Source organism: Micromys minutus, assembly GCF_963924665.1.
Source record: "Micromys minutus genome assembly, chromosome: 14".
Taxonomy (NCBI): domain Eukaryota; kingdom Metazoa; phylum Chordata; class Mammalia; order Rodentia; family Muridae; genus Micromys; species Micromys minutus.
In genome coordinates, this window is record NC_137983.1 from 22679073 (window position 1) to 22692286 (window position 13214).

The 13214-nt window shown below is 48.5% G+C and overlaps 1 pseudogene across 1 annotated transcript; it reads right to left on the reverse strand.

Annotated features, from left to right (window-relative positions):
- Positions 1 to 1814: 1814 nt before the first annotated feature.
- LOC308429715 (high mobility group protein HMG-I/HMG-Y-like) lies at positions 1815 to 2082 on the reverse strand (annotated as a pseudogene). The gene has a single exon. The product of its transcript is annotated as a high mobility group protein HMG-I/HMG-Y-like (transcript).
- Positions 2083 to 13214: the final 11132 nt, after the last annotated feature.

Sequence of the window (13214 nt, forward strand, 5' to 3'; positions counted from 1 at the left end):
ACTATCCACAAATCCCTAGAGCCCCATCAACTTGTGCCTGTGAGGTATCCGGAAAAACAAAATATTAACAGAGGAATGATCTAAACTAAACAGAGCCAGATCCAGTATATTACTCCGTATCTTGGTTCCATTCTCAGCGACACGGGAGAGGATTTTAACCCAGAAAAGACATAATCCATCAAACTTGCGTTTTGTAAAGTTCTCCCAGGTACTGAGAAAGGGAAAGCAAGAGCTGAGAGATTGTTAATGATATTGCTAGAAACAGAGTTCAGGGGGTCTCGAAAGTTCGCCCACATGCAAAACCATTCATCTTCCTTGCTGGGTTTGGCAATGTTTGAGGAAAAACAATGGAATGACAAGTGGAGGTTACAGTAGCATGCTCTGTTGACAGACAAAGAACAAGAGCCAAAGGCTTCTTAATAAAGACCCGCAGTCAAACAGTCCTTCACCTAAACAGGTTAAGGAGGAAGAGGAATCGAGACTATAAGCGTCCCCTAGCTGGGCTGACCATGTATTTCCGAGAGCCGTAGATTATCAAAGGAAAACTCCAACACAGGCAGAAGAAGTTAGTTCTCTCTTGCATTACTGGCCAGCGTTGTTCAGAAACTCTCAAAGCATTTTTGGCCAGTGCTATTTCCCTTTGACGTCTCCCAGAGGCGGAAAGGTTTGTTTGTTTGTTTAATTCAAGTAACTGCAAATAGGAAAACAGAGGGGAAGCCCCAGGATGGGACAAATACTGGCCACCCCTCCCCCAAGGGGAGGTGGTCCCACACCCTTTTCCCATCAAAGTGGGTCCCCTCCTCACTTCCCTGCAGCATCCATGGGGCAGGGCCCCATCTTCCCTTGTGTGGGGTAGTCGGTAACCAGCCTGCTGCGCTCCAGCCCCCCTTCCCCTAGAGTGTATTGGGGGGGGAATACAAGCAAAATCAGGAGAATGAACATCTGGTAGCAGCAGCAATGGTGGGTGTCTAAGAATAAACATTGAAAAAAAAAAAAAAAAAAAAAAAAAAAAACAACAACAACACTTTGTGAAGAGAGGAAAAGATGGAACCAGAACACGGGGAGGCAGGCAGGAGCAAAAGGAGGGAGGAGACAAGGCTAGCTCCTTAGTGCTCTGCTGGAGGAAGAGCCTAGAGGATTGTGGGGGAGGCGTGTCGCCTTAGGTGGAAAGGAGATAGGACCTCATTCTGGAGATGGGTGGTAACACCCAGCCCATCTGTCTGACCCAGGAGAGAGCTGCAAAGTGGGTGGGGCCAACATCATCCTACTTCCTGTTGTCCAAGGGGCTCAGCCAACCTAGTGCGGGATCTCGGTAGAATGGGGCAGAAGGAACTAACTGAGAAACCTACCAGGTGACACTTTGGTGGGGGACATGCTGGGATCTAAGTATCTCCTGTACTGACCACGCTGCTGCTGCCAGGTCAGCCATCGTCGCTTGTCACAATGAGATGGGGCTAGGGCCCGTTAAGGCCAGGGAATGCTCCCAGGACCCTCTTACAGGGAAGCCAGGAAGAGCAGGGCAGAAGGGACCCACAAAACAAAATGCCCAAAGAGCAGCGGCTCTGAGGAAGGTATAGGAAGCCGGGCTGCGGCTAAGTGGGAAGTTAGCCTTGTCAGGAGGGGGCAGGTGTGTTGGGGAGGAGGGCACAGGGACTGAGCCAAATCCTGCTCGGTGGGTGAGGCAGAGCCTGCAGCTGGTGCCTGGTACCACAGTGTGCAGTGGGGGCAGGGAGGGGCATGGGAGCAGGGCTTCCAGTCCCAGGGGAAAGTTGCTCCTTGGTGGCTAAGGAGCAGGCGGCACTGCGAGTGAGTGGTCACTGCTCCTCGGAGGACTCCTGGGAGATGCCCTCCTCTTCCTCCTTCTTCAGTTTCTTGGGTCTACCCCTTGATTTCCTCCCTGGAGTTGAAGTGGCGCCCTTATTCTTGCTTCCCTTGGTCGGCCCGAGGACTCTTCGGAGTTGGCACTTCAATGTGCTCCTTCGAAGGCTGCTTGCTCAGCCCGTCCCGGTCTCGCTCCTCAGTCCCATCCTTTTCCTGCCTGGAGGCCAGAGGCTGGCTGGACTTTGAGCCCAACTCACCCATTCTCCTCTATGTATGGGGCAGCTAAGGGTGAGTCTGGCTGTCTTCTTGGAGCCGCGCCAACACCAGGAATAGCCCCGACTTAAGAGTCCCACTTAGAAGAGGAAAGCATTTCTTAAATCACTGTGCACCTCAGGCATAGGACTCAGAGGACCTAAACTGAGTCTGATCTGAAAGCCTCTTCCTGAGGACTAGCATTCGGGGTACCAGAAGGCACTTTACAAAGGAAAGAAGCGGCCTGTAGTTTTACCCTGCTATGATGTCTGTGAACCACACCACAAGCAGCACGGAACCATAACCCTGAGGATGCAACAGCGGAATGTGTACTCGGCAGTAACCAACAGCTCTCTAATTGGACTTCAGGCCTACTCAACAAGAGGGAAATCAAACTCATGCCTTGTACTGGAAACTTATCCAACGACTAGGACCTAGCAAAGCCATGGATCTTGGAGGAAAACCTAAGGTCACCACTTTTACTATACCAGCATAAACCCTAACTACATTCTAAATGTTTCTCTTTATACCTACAGGTGAGTGTGGTTCTCACCTCCCATCAAGGAAATTTGTAACCAATGGAGACCGCTACTTTAAAAAATCACACTGGATCGAAATGCAGAGCTGAGGGACACAGTCCCAGCTGGTGCATCTACAACACAGTCCCTTCCCCCATGAGGTTCAGAGATCATTTTGGAAAGGGGAGCCAGGAGATTGTAAGATCCAGAGAAACGGAAGTTCTCTGTGAAATGGTGTCTCCTAGAAATGGCAGAAAAGCTACAGCTATGAAGTCTACCAACATGGCTGCCTGAACAAAGACACCAACAAACATGCTAAAGTAGGAGGGGAAAGGTCATGAGGTCTCACACAAAGAGCCACAGGAAACCGAAGAATGCAGAGAACAGGAGAAATAGCCTTCCCCAAGGAAGAGCACACCAGTCAGTGACCCAATATCAATGGTCTGCCCTGAAAATAAATACATACAAGTTAACATTATACAGACCGAGCAGGTTGTATTTGTGTATTTAGGAACACACACACCTATGGGCTCTCTCTCTCTCTCTCTCTCTCTCTCTCTCTCTCTCTCTCTCTCACATGCACACACACACACCACCACCACCACCACAGCCACCACCACCAACAACAACATCACCAACAACTATAGAAAAAGAGACCATGAATTTGAGAGAGAGAAAAGTAGGTACATGAGAAGGGCTGTAAAGACACAAAGGAAAGGGTTTGAAATAACGTGATTATATTATAATTAAAAACAAAACCAAGCTCCCTAAAGTCAGGTTCCCAGAGGAGGAAGGCCAAAACTAAACCAGCCATGCCTGTTTCATTCTTCCAAGGTAAGCATCCCTTGTCCCGAGGATCTGAGATACTAGGCAGGAAGAAGGAATGGGAAAGATTACTCTCACTGTCTGCTAGTCCTGATAAATGAATATCGGCATTTCACCATCTTCTGGCACAAATGCCGTGACTAATGATCTGTCACGTTCTTTCTGCTGTAGACAGAAGGTGCCTCTCCAGCTGGGGGACCCATTTGGGATGTATAAATACCATTTGGGTTGGATATCCTGCAGCACAAATGTCATGGTGGGTGGTCAGTCACTCCGTCTATATATGGCTTAGACAGTTGTTGATAACACCCTTTGAGATAAACAACAAATTCCTCACTCACCCAACAATACCAGAGTCTCATTCTGTATAAAAGGAGAAAAATACTGCTTTACAACTAGAAGACCATTCTAAAGCTGGAAGGGGAGAAGAAGATAAAGAAAGAAGTCACCGTTGTTGTCAAGTGATGAAGTTCTGGGTTTCAGCACCAATGTTAGGAAAAGGTTGAAGAGAGTCAGGGGAAGGTATGGCCCATGGGGGTGTGTTGGGGCCTGAGTGCAAGGGAGATGCCTCTGGGGAGACCATGTTGGAAATTCCTTCCCCCTGAGGGAACAGCCATAAGACGGTATAGTACAGAATAGAGTTTATTCAGGTCATGAGGGAGTTAAGAGGGTAGTAGAGGCAGAGAGAAGAGAGGAATAGAGAAGGAAAGGAGTAGAGGCTGGCCATGAGCACGTGGGGGGGGGGAGGAAAGGGGAAGAAGAGGGGCAAGGGGGAGAGCAAAAGAGCAAGCAAGAGCAGAGGGGGCAAGCTGCCCCTTTTATAGTGTCAGGTAACTGGGGGGTGGGGTTTACAGAATCCCAACACCAATCACCTTCCTAAGAGATGAATCTATAGATTCCAGTACTCAGTCTTCCAGGACTGAGCATGCCCACTTCCCTGACCTCTGCCCCAGTAAGCACATCCCCTTTATCTTTTTCCCATCCTCCCAGCTGTGCTTAATCCCTGGCTAGCCTGTCCTGCTTTCCCTTTTTGTTTTCCCTCTTTAACACATCAGTAAGTCTTCCTTGCACTCACTCCTGACTAAAATGTTAAATTCTTTTTATCAGTGAGACCAAGAGCCTGCAGAAGAGACCCTGAGTCCCCGAGTAAGAATGGGGTGGGGGAGGACTGGGGCGATGACGTGTGGGCTCTCTGCATAGTAAGAAACACCAATCATGGAGAAGCATCCTGCTTCGTGTGAGATCCTGGCCATGACTCAAAATATTGATTGTCAAGCACCGTGCTGGCCAGCTCCAGCCTAACCTCTCAGTAGGAAGTGTTATTAATTAAACCTTTGACAGTCTTCAGGGAGGTGGTATCCACAATCATAAGCTCAATCAGGCATCTGAGCTGCCTTCCATGCCTGCACCCTCTGCAGACATAAAGGGGCTCCTACACGCTCTCTTATGGCTGCCATGTGCTCGAGAGTAAGATTGCGTTCCTACTGTTCCTACATTTCCCTTTTTCTAGTTAGACAACTTCCAACTCCTTTGTAACCTTTGCTCATTTCTGCTTTTGATTTGCTGCAGCTTTTCCTCCTTGCTCTTAAAATTCAGAAAGCAAAGCTCCACATGATGCCCTGTCCCTGAGCCTGACCTCACCGTGTGTGTACAGCCCAAGGGTTGCTCCCTGGTGCTACTGTGTCCTGCCCAGTTCATCCTGGCCACAGTCGCACTGTCAATACTGCTGCCCCACTGGCTATGGAATCCAGCTTCAGAGACTCCCAAGTCTCCAGGGCTTTGTCCGCTGCACTGTCTCCCACCTGGATCTGCATTAAATAGCTTGTATTCAATCCTTAAAATCATGTTACCCATATTATTACTAAAAGGTGCCTTAGAATTCACCAGACATTTGTCAAATTTAACAAGGTTGCCTGAGCCCTGCCAACATGGAAATGTGTATTTCCCCATGTTCTCCAGTGACTCAGGGAGACCAGGCTGTCAGCTACTCGGGGGTGAAGGAAGCAATCAGGTACCTAGAGCCCCTTTACTCCTGCACTGCTCCACTGCTAACCAGTGTTTCCCAAACTAGATATTGGGGGGCGCATATCGATAGCTTCACTATGTGGTGAAGAGCAGGGATAGTCAGTCCAAAAGTAGATTACTGAGGGGGGGGGAGCACGGAGGTGTAGCACTTGCCTAGCATGTGTGAGGCCCTGGGTGTGATCTCTAACCCAGAGAAGAGGAAGAGGAGGAAGATGAGGATGAGAAAGTGGAGGAGGAGGACAATAAAAACTACAACCAGGAAACAAAGAACCAAAATAGGCTATTAGATGAAAGCTAGCGCCAAAGTCACATGACCTTTCACCAAGCTTGGCATCTTGTTGCCTCTCACACACATGTTATACAGCCATGATGGTTTCCTCCATGAACTCTGGACCCCTTAAGCATCATCTCCTCGGAAGTCCGTTGCTAGCTGCAGCCCTAGAATGTTCTTGCTTCTAACACATCGGTTTCCTTCTCCTATAGCATTCCTCCCCACTAAATCTTCCCGGAACATTACAACTCTAAGCTCATTACAACTCTTCCAGGCTCTCCCTTAGCCTCATACTTAACATGCTCTGCCTTTTGTTCTAGTGCTGCCCAGAGGAACGTTCTGTGCTACAGGTGTCTTCCATAACGTGCTCTGTCTGGTCAGGTAACCACAATCACATTTGAAATGGGTCTGGCATTGTTGGAGATTCGTTCTAATGCTCGAATTCAGTCGGGAATCTGTGTGTCTAAACGCTAAAGGTCCTTGTCCTCAGTTGGCTTTCAGTTGATCAGTAAAAGATGACAGTAGCTAAAGGGCAAAGGGAAGAGGGGTGGAACCAATAGAATTGTTCAGGCTAAGATGCAGGAGGAGGAGGAGGAATCACCATGAAGTGGCGGGATGCAGATGCCAACCATCCATGAGGAATTTTGGGTGAGTGTTCACTGGTCACTTCACTGATTGGGCCTAGGGTAGCAGGCAGAGGATTAGAAGTGCCCAGCTAATTGAAGAAAAGATCATTCAGAGAATGTCTCACTTGGGGATCCATCCCATATGCAGCCACCAAACCCAAGCACTATCGCTGACAAGTGCTTACTGGCAGGAGCTAGATATGGATGCCCCCAAGAAACTCTGCCAGAGCCATACTGATACAGAGGAAGATGTTTGTAGCTAACCATCGGACTGAACATGGGAACCCCAATGAAAGAGCTAGAGAAAGGACTGGAGGAGCTAAAAGGGTCTGCAGCATCATGGGAAGAACAACATTATTAACCAAACAAACCCTTCAGAGCTCCAAGGGACTAAAACACCAATCAATGAGTACACATGGAGAGATCATGGCTACAACTGCATATGTAGCAGAGAACAGCATTGTCTGGCATCAATGGGAGGGAAGGCCTTTGGTCCAGTAAAGATGCATTTTCCCAGTGTAGCGGAATGCCAAGGCACTGAGATGAAGAGGGTGACTGGGAGAGAGAAAATTCTCTTCATGAAAGCAAGTGGAGGGGGAGGGGGGATGGTGGGGAAGATAACATTTGATAGGTAAATACAGAGAATATACAATAAAATAACAACAACAACAACAACAACAACAACAACAATAATAATAATGATAATAATAATAATAATAATAATAAAAGAAAGCTAACTAGGGGGCTGGAGAAATGGTTCAGTGGTTAAGAGCACTGGCTATTCTTCCAGAGTTCCTGAGTTCAGTTCCCAGCAACCACATGGTGGCTCATAGCCATCTATGAGATCTGGTGCCCTCTTCCAGAGTCAGGCATACCTGCAGCCAGAATTCTGTATACATAATAAATAAATCTTTAAAAAGGGGGGAGGGGAGTTACCTAATCTTATTGACTAGATCTTGTACAATTAATCATTACTACAGCAAGTTCCTGAATTCAAAGGCCATATCAAGTCTCAATGACAACATTTCACAGATGACCTTCTTGTCATCTGGCTCTTTCCACCTATTTTCCTGTCGTGTCCCACAGGACCTAGTTATTCGTGGGGTCGAGGGGGACCAAGCCTGGAAGAGAAATGGGAGAAAAAGAGGAGCGAGACCAAGCAGAGACTTGTCAAGGTCTGTTTAATGTTTCTCAGGGTTCGTGTTTTAAGCTAGCACAAACAAAGAAGTGGAGTGAAGGTATGGCACACACAGACAAAGATATCTTTTCAGTTGTTTTGCCAGAACATTCTGTGGTTAGGGTTCAATTAGTTCTCGGAACACCTGGGCACAGTCATTTCTCGGAGCTCCCGAGTATAGCTAATCTTATGTAAATATCAGGGACCTGGGTAAAGTTCATGCTCTCATGTAGGGGGGAATGGAGGGAGATCATTGTGTGGACTCCGGCTCCCAACATCTCGCCCTTCCTTCTTTATAAAAGTTAAAGGTGGCCATGATAAGAGGGTCGATGGAGAGCCTATCTTAGGCCATGTGGCTGGCACCCACGTCCAGTACCACAGTGACCAGGCCCTGTTAGGTCCTAGTAGGGCAGGACCTCTGTCTTAGGCTATGTGGGTGGCACCCACTCCTGGCATCACATCTCATGCAAATGGCCTTAATTGGGCCTTTGGTAGTCGTGAAGGGTATTCGGGCAGTGGACCCACAATAATCCCGTCATAGGGTTCACCCTGTAGCCGTTAAGTGGTGTGCACCTGGACCGTGGCACCACAATATACCCATCATTGGCAACTCCACAGCTTATGGCGCTCAGCCACTATTGGGAGCCGGGGGGTCACCAACTCTGTCACAGACGTCCCCACAGCCTGTGGTACCAGGGAAGCTCTGTCTCTGCAGCGAGGGTGGAGAACTGAAGACCAGCGGACGTTCTCTCCACACCGGCGGACGGAAGGTCTTCAGTGGAGCCTCGGATGTCGAGCCAATGATAGTGGACTGCGACTGGTTTGCTCAAGGCGGAGTCAATCTGTGACTTAACAAAGCTGGTTAATCTGTTAAAAGCTCAGGGGCCAAATGCCAAAAGTAACAAGACACCTACAAGGGGCCCCAAAAGGCTGGGGAGCAGGGTGGAGAACCAAGGGGAGGTAGAAAACCAATTTTGATACCAGGATTCTTGTTGTTCTCTACTGCGTTTTCTTTCTTCTAGACTAGTCTTGATCTTGTTTATGCTGTCCTGAACCGGGTCGGTTTTATCAGTGTAAAAGCAACACTCCTCTTTGAGGGCCGCCCAGTTCTCCCTCTTGTAGGAACACCAGATCGAGGCCTCGCCTATTTTGTAGCACTAACTCAGACAAGGAGACCAGGGAATCTTTTAGATTTTCTAGACCCCTTTGTAGATCTTGAAGATCCCTGTCCACCTCGAGGCTAACCTGGGCATACTGCTGATGGGAAGTGACCAGGGAGGCAATGCCAGTTCCCACACCGACGGCCCCTAAGCCAAGGATCACTGCTAAAGTGACCACAGAAATAGGTTCTCTCTTTTCTCGGGAGAGGTCAGTGCCTCTTAGAACCAGAGGAGGTCATCTGCAGGGTGCACTGTTAATTTTGGTAGGAGCTGGACCAGGACAAAGTAATCTTTGTTGGTTAGAAAGTTCTGAGTGACCACATTTAAAACAACCATTTTTAGGGCCATTAAATTGGAGAGCCCTGCCAACTGCGAGGTGGACAGCCTGTGATGCTTTATGGGTAAATAGGTCAACATCGCGGCAGAGGCGAATCATTTCATCAAGCGTTTTGTCTTTAGCCTTACCGCGCAGCACAGCCTTACAGGCGGAGTTGGCTTTTCACAGGCCGATTGCTTAATAAGTTTGCTGTCTGACTCCTCATGGCCCAGGGTTCTCTCCGCAGCCTCAAGTAGGTGATTCACAAACTCACTATATTCTTCTTGAGCCCCCTGGGTGATCTTGGTTAGGGGGGTAATAACTGAGCCTGCTGTCAGGAGAGCCCGCCAAGGCATTAGTCTGGGCCAGGAGGCCGATGGGAAGCTGCTGCTGGCGGGTCTCAGTTGTGTACTTGCCCTGGCCACTAAGTTTCTCAAAAGTCCAGGTCACGGAGGGCGATGGGGGGTGGGGGGGGACACTTTAAGTTAATGGCCGCAGTCGATTGGCAGTGGTCGAGGACGTCAGCCGTCCATGACAAGAACTGCCCACGGGTTAGGACAGCTTGGACCATGCAACCGCCTCTTGGGATCGCGTCAAGGACAGAGAGGGTAAAGGGAGCATTGGGTCCATAGGTCTTGACCGCAGAATTAAGCTCCCTCAAGCTTTTAAAATGTAACCTATGGAACTGTCTCTGCCCGGCAGTCGGCTCTCTCTGTGAGGTGGGCGCTGGCGCCTGGTCCTCACTGTCACTTTCCCTTCACCGGCTGCCTTGTCCTCTCGGCCAGACTCAGCAGGGGAATGATTGCCAGAGGCCTGCAGGGCAGGGGCAAGGCGGGTCGACTGTGGGAGGGTCTTCTGACGTAGGAATGGCGGTTCCTGTAGAGCATGTTATAACGGGGAAAGCCAGGGTTTTAGATTTTGGGCCCCGAAGAGTTTTCTTTTTATTAGCTCTCGAAGTCGAGGCCCAGGTTTCATTTTTAAAGTCATTCGGGCTCTCGGCCGGGGCGAAAACGGTCTCTCTGAGGGTGGCCTGTAGTGAGGCGAGTTCGGCAGAGAGCTGAGCAAACTGCTTTTAGAGATGTAAAACTTCTTTTAGTTCAGCAATTTAGGACGAGAGTTTGTCTCTGGCCTCTGTGAGGGTGGTGGCGGGCAAGGCTGGGGGCAGAAAGGTAGGTGCGCAAGTCTGTGGTATATAGGGAGGGGGTCCATGTGGAGGGGCTGAAGGAAAGGGCGGCCAGTCAGGATTATGATAACGCGCCGCCTCCTCTTCAAAGGTGGTCGCATCTCCGGAGTCTAGGGGGGTCACCATCAGGGGGTTTGTTAAAAACTGGATAAGTCATTGGTACTTCCAAGAAGGATGACTCTTTTGGGAGGGGGGGTAGAGGGAGGGTGCAGGAGTGGATGGCGGGGCCTCAGGCATATCTATGATGACCGACGGGGGTTTGGAGGGGTCCCTTTTGGGGTGAGAGAGGTCACCGAGACCGCCCGAGACAAGGGGTGAAGGCAATATTCAGTGACCCACAAAAGTTGTTGTTTGTCAGGGTCATCTGACACCACCTCAATAACATCACAGAGGAGTCCCCAATAGGAGTAGATGGTCGCAGGGATTGCCTCAGGGCCCTCTCTGGTCAACTTATCATTTGATTCTCTACCAGCCTTTTGCCATTTTTTACAATGGATTTCTGGCCCATCTATTATGAACCAGGGACATACCTGATCTATGAACACGGAAAAACTTTACCAAATCTTTCTTTTTAACTCTGACTCCCCTGTCTCTGAGAGAAACTTTTAGGTCTCTGATGAAGACGGCTTCTTTAGACAATTTATGACCCATTTCTTTGAGACGGAGAAATTCTCACTTACCTAGGATGATCTATTCTCATGAGCGGTGAGAGTGGTCCTTGGACTGGTTCCTTAGCCGTGGTGGCCTTCTCCAGTGGGTGGTCTCCGTCTGGTGAGGGTTCATGCCTCGGGCCCCATATTGGGCGCCACTTGTCCCATCCCACAGGACCCAGTTAGTTATTCGTGGGGTCGAGGGGGACCAAGCCTGGAAGAGAAACGAGTGAAAAAGAGTAGCAAGATCAAGCAGAGACTTGTCAAGGTCTGTTTAATGTTTCTCAGGGTTCGTGTTTTAAGCTAGCACAAACAAAGAAGTGGAATGAAGGCGTGGTGCACACAGACAAAGATATCTTTTCAGTTGTTTGCCAGAACATTCTGCGGTTACGGTTCAATTAATCCTCGGAACACTTGGGCACAGTCATTTCATGGAGCTCTGGATATAGCTAATCTTATATAAATATCAGGGGCCTGGGTAAAGTTCATGCTCTCATGTAGAGCGGAAATGGGGGGAGGAGATCATTGTGTGGACCCCGGCTCCCAACATTTTCGTTAATGTTCCGTGTGCATAAGGAGGGATGGGGTTTCACACAGATGCCTTATTGAGGGCTGTACACTCAACAGTTATTTATACTCAGCACACAGACCAATTATAACCCTCTGTCTTGACTGCTGCCCTTCATAGGAAGATGCGTCTCTGACCCAGGCTGATCTATAGATCTATGGGTAAAAACACAAACTTTTAGAAGGCAGTTTGATTGACATGTCTACTTATCAAACAGGAGTAGTAGGTTCCCCAAGGACCTATGACCTCTTTTATAGGCTTTTCATTGGGTTTATGGGAATATTAATTTATCTTTTTTAAAAAATGTAAATTGGTATTGTGAAAGAACCTCTTGTGTTCTAATTCCCCTCAGCTTGACGAAAAATATTTTTTATCAGCCAGCTAGGTCATATATCATCACTGTTTCCCCTCACGGGGTGGGTAGATTTCAACGTCTTCATCTCAGGTTTCCTGATGAATACACATACCTCTAATTTTTTTTTTAACTCTGTTGTTCCATTATCCCGTAGATCAGGGAACACATATACATTCTTCATGATCATTCTCATAAAAAACATAGAAAATATCTATTTCAATGTGCCAGTGGCTCACAAAAGCAGATTAAGAAGATGTGACTCTCATCTCATGCCACAGGACACTGGGTCCAAGGTCAGCATTTGACAGTACAATGTCACTTGTCTTAACTCACTTATTTGTAAATTAAGGAACTTGCATAGTTCCTTAAAGCCTTTCTGTGGCATGTGTTGGGAGGTGTCTTGTCAAAGCTTTGGAAAAAAAGCAGAAAGACTAGCCTAGGAGGAAGCTTGGCTTCCTGTTTCATTTCTGTACCTGCCTGTTTCCTAGGGGGATAACTGAGTAAAGAACCGTTTGCAAGCGCGAGCACACAGTAATTAGCCAAGAGCAGGCAACAGGCAGAGAGCTGCCCGCCTTCTGCAGCCCAAGTCCCATCGCCATCCGTCTCTCTTCTCCGCCCCTGGAGTTCACGTCTGCTGCAACCACATTAGAACCCTGTGGGTGTTCCACTTCAGCCAGACTGGTGCTGGGAAGGCAGGCCTACCTGCTCTCTGGCAAGTTGGAAGCCAGATGGAGAAAAACGTTATCTTTCTCCTGAAAAGATGCCTGCACACCTGGCCACCATGCCCATGACTGGGTTCTGGCAGAGAGTGGATCTGCTTTACCTTACTAGGGACCACAGCCACTAGGAGCTGAGTAGTTCTCAGTTGTTATCTTCATCCAAGATGGCTGCTCCAGCAAACCAGAAATTAAAATCGGTACACACTTCCTGCTGGCTGACTGCCTTGATCAGACAAAATGGCAAAACCCATCATTCTTGATGGTGTTCTAGAACCTTTTGGGGGCTCACAGTACGACCTCCTGTGTAATTCAACCAGCATTTCCTACTGAGCCCAGCCTTCCCTATGCATTTCTGGTCCTTGACCAGAAGCTCAGATCACATAGCTCCCCGAATGACTGGCCATGCACCAACTTTCTCCATGTCTCCCCTGCCAAGCCTAAGCGCTCTGGTCCATTTGGCAAGAACTAATTCTACCTATGAGGATCTCACTTAATCTCCACAAACCAGCTAAAAACGGGGAAGGCAAGCCATGTCTGAAATCAAAGTAAAAGCCCTCCCACCTTCTATGACTTGTCCTACCCATGCAGGGGGTGTGTAGTGCTGGATTCTTTTTTTCTTTTTTTCTTTTTCTTTTTGTGCCAAGTTCAGGAAAGAAAAAGCCAGTGTAAGAACTAAGGCCCAGGCTGTGGCTGTTCCTGCTGACCACAGAATCGCTGTCATGGGATGCATTTTGTTCTCTTTCTCCAA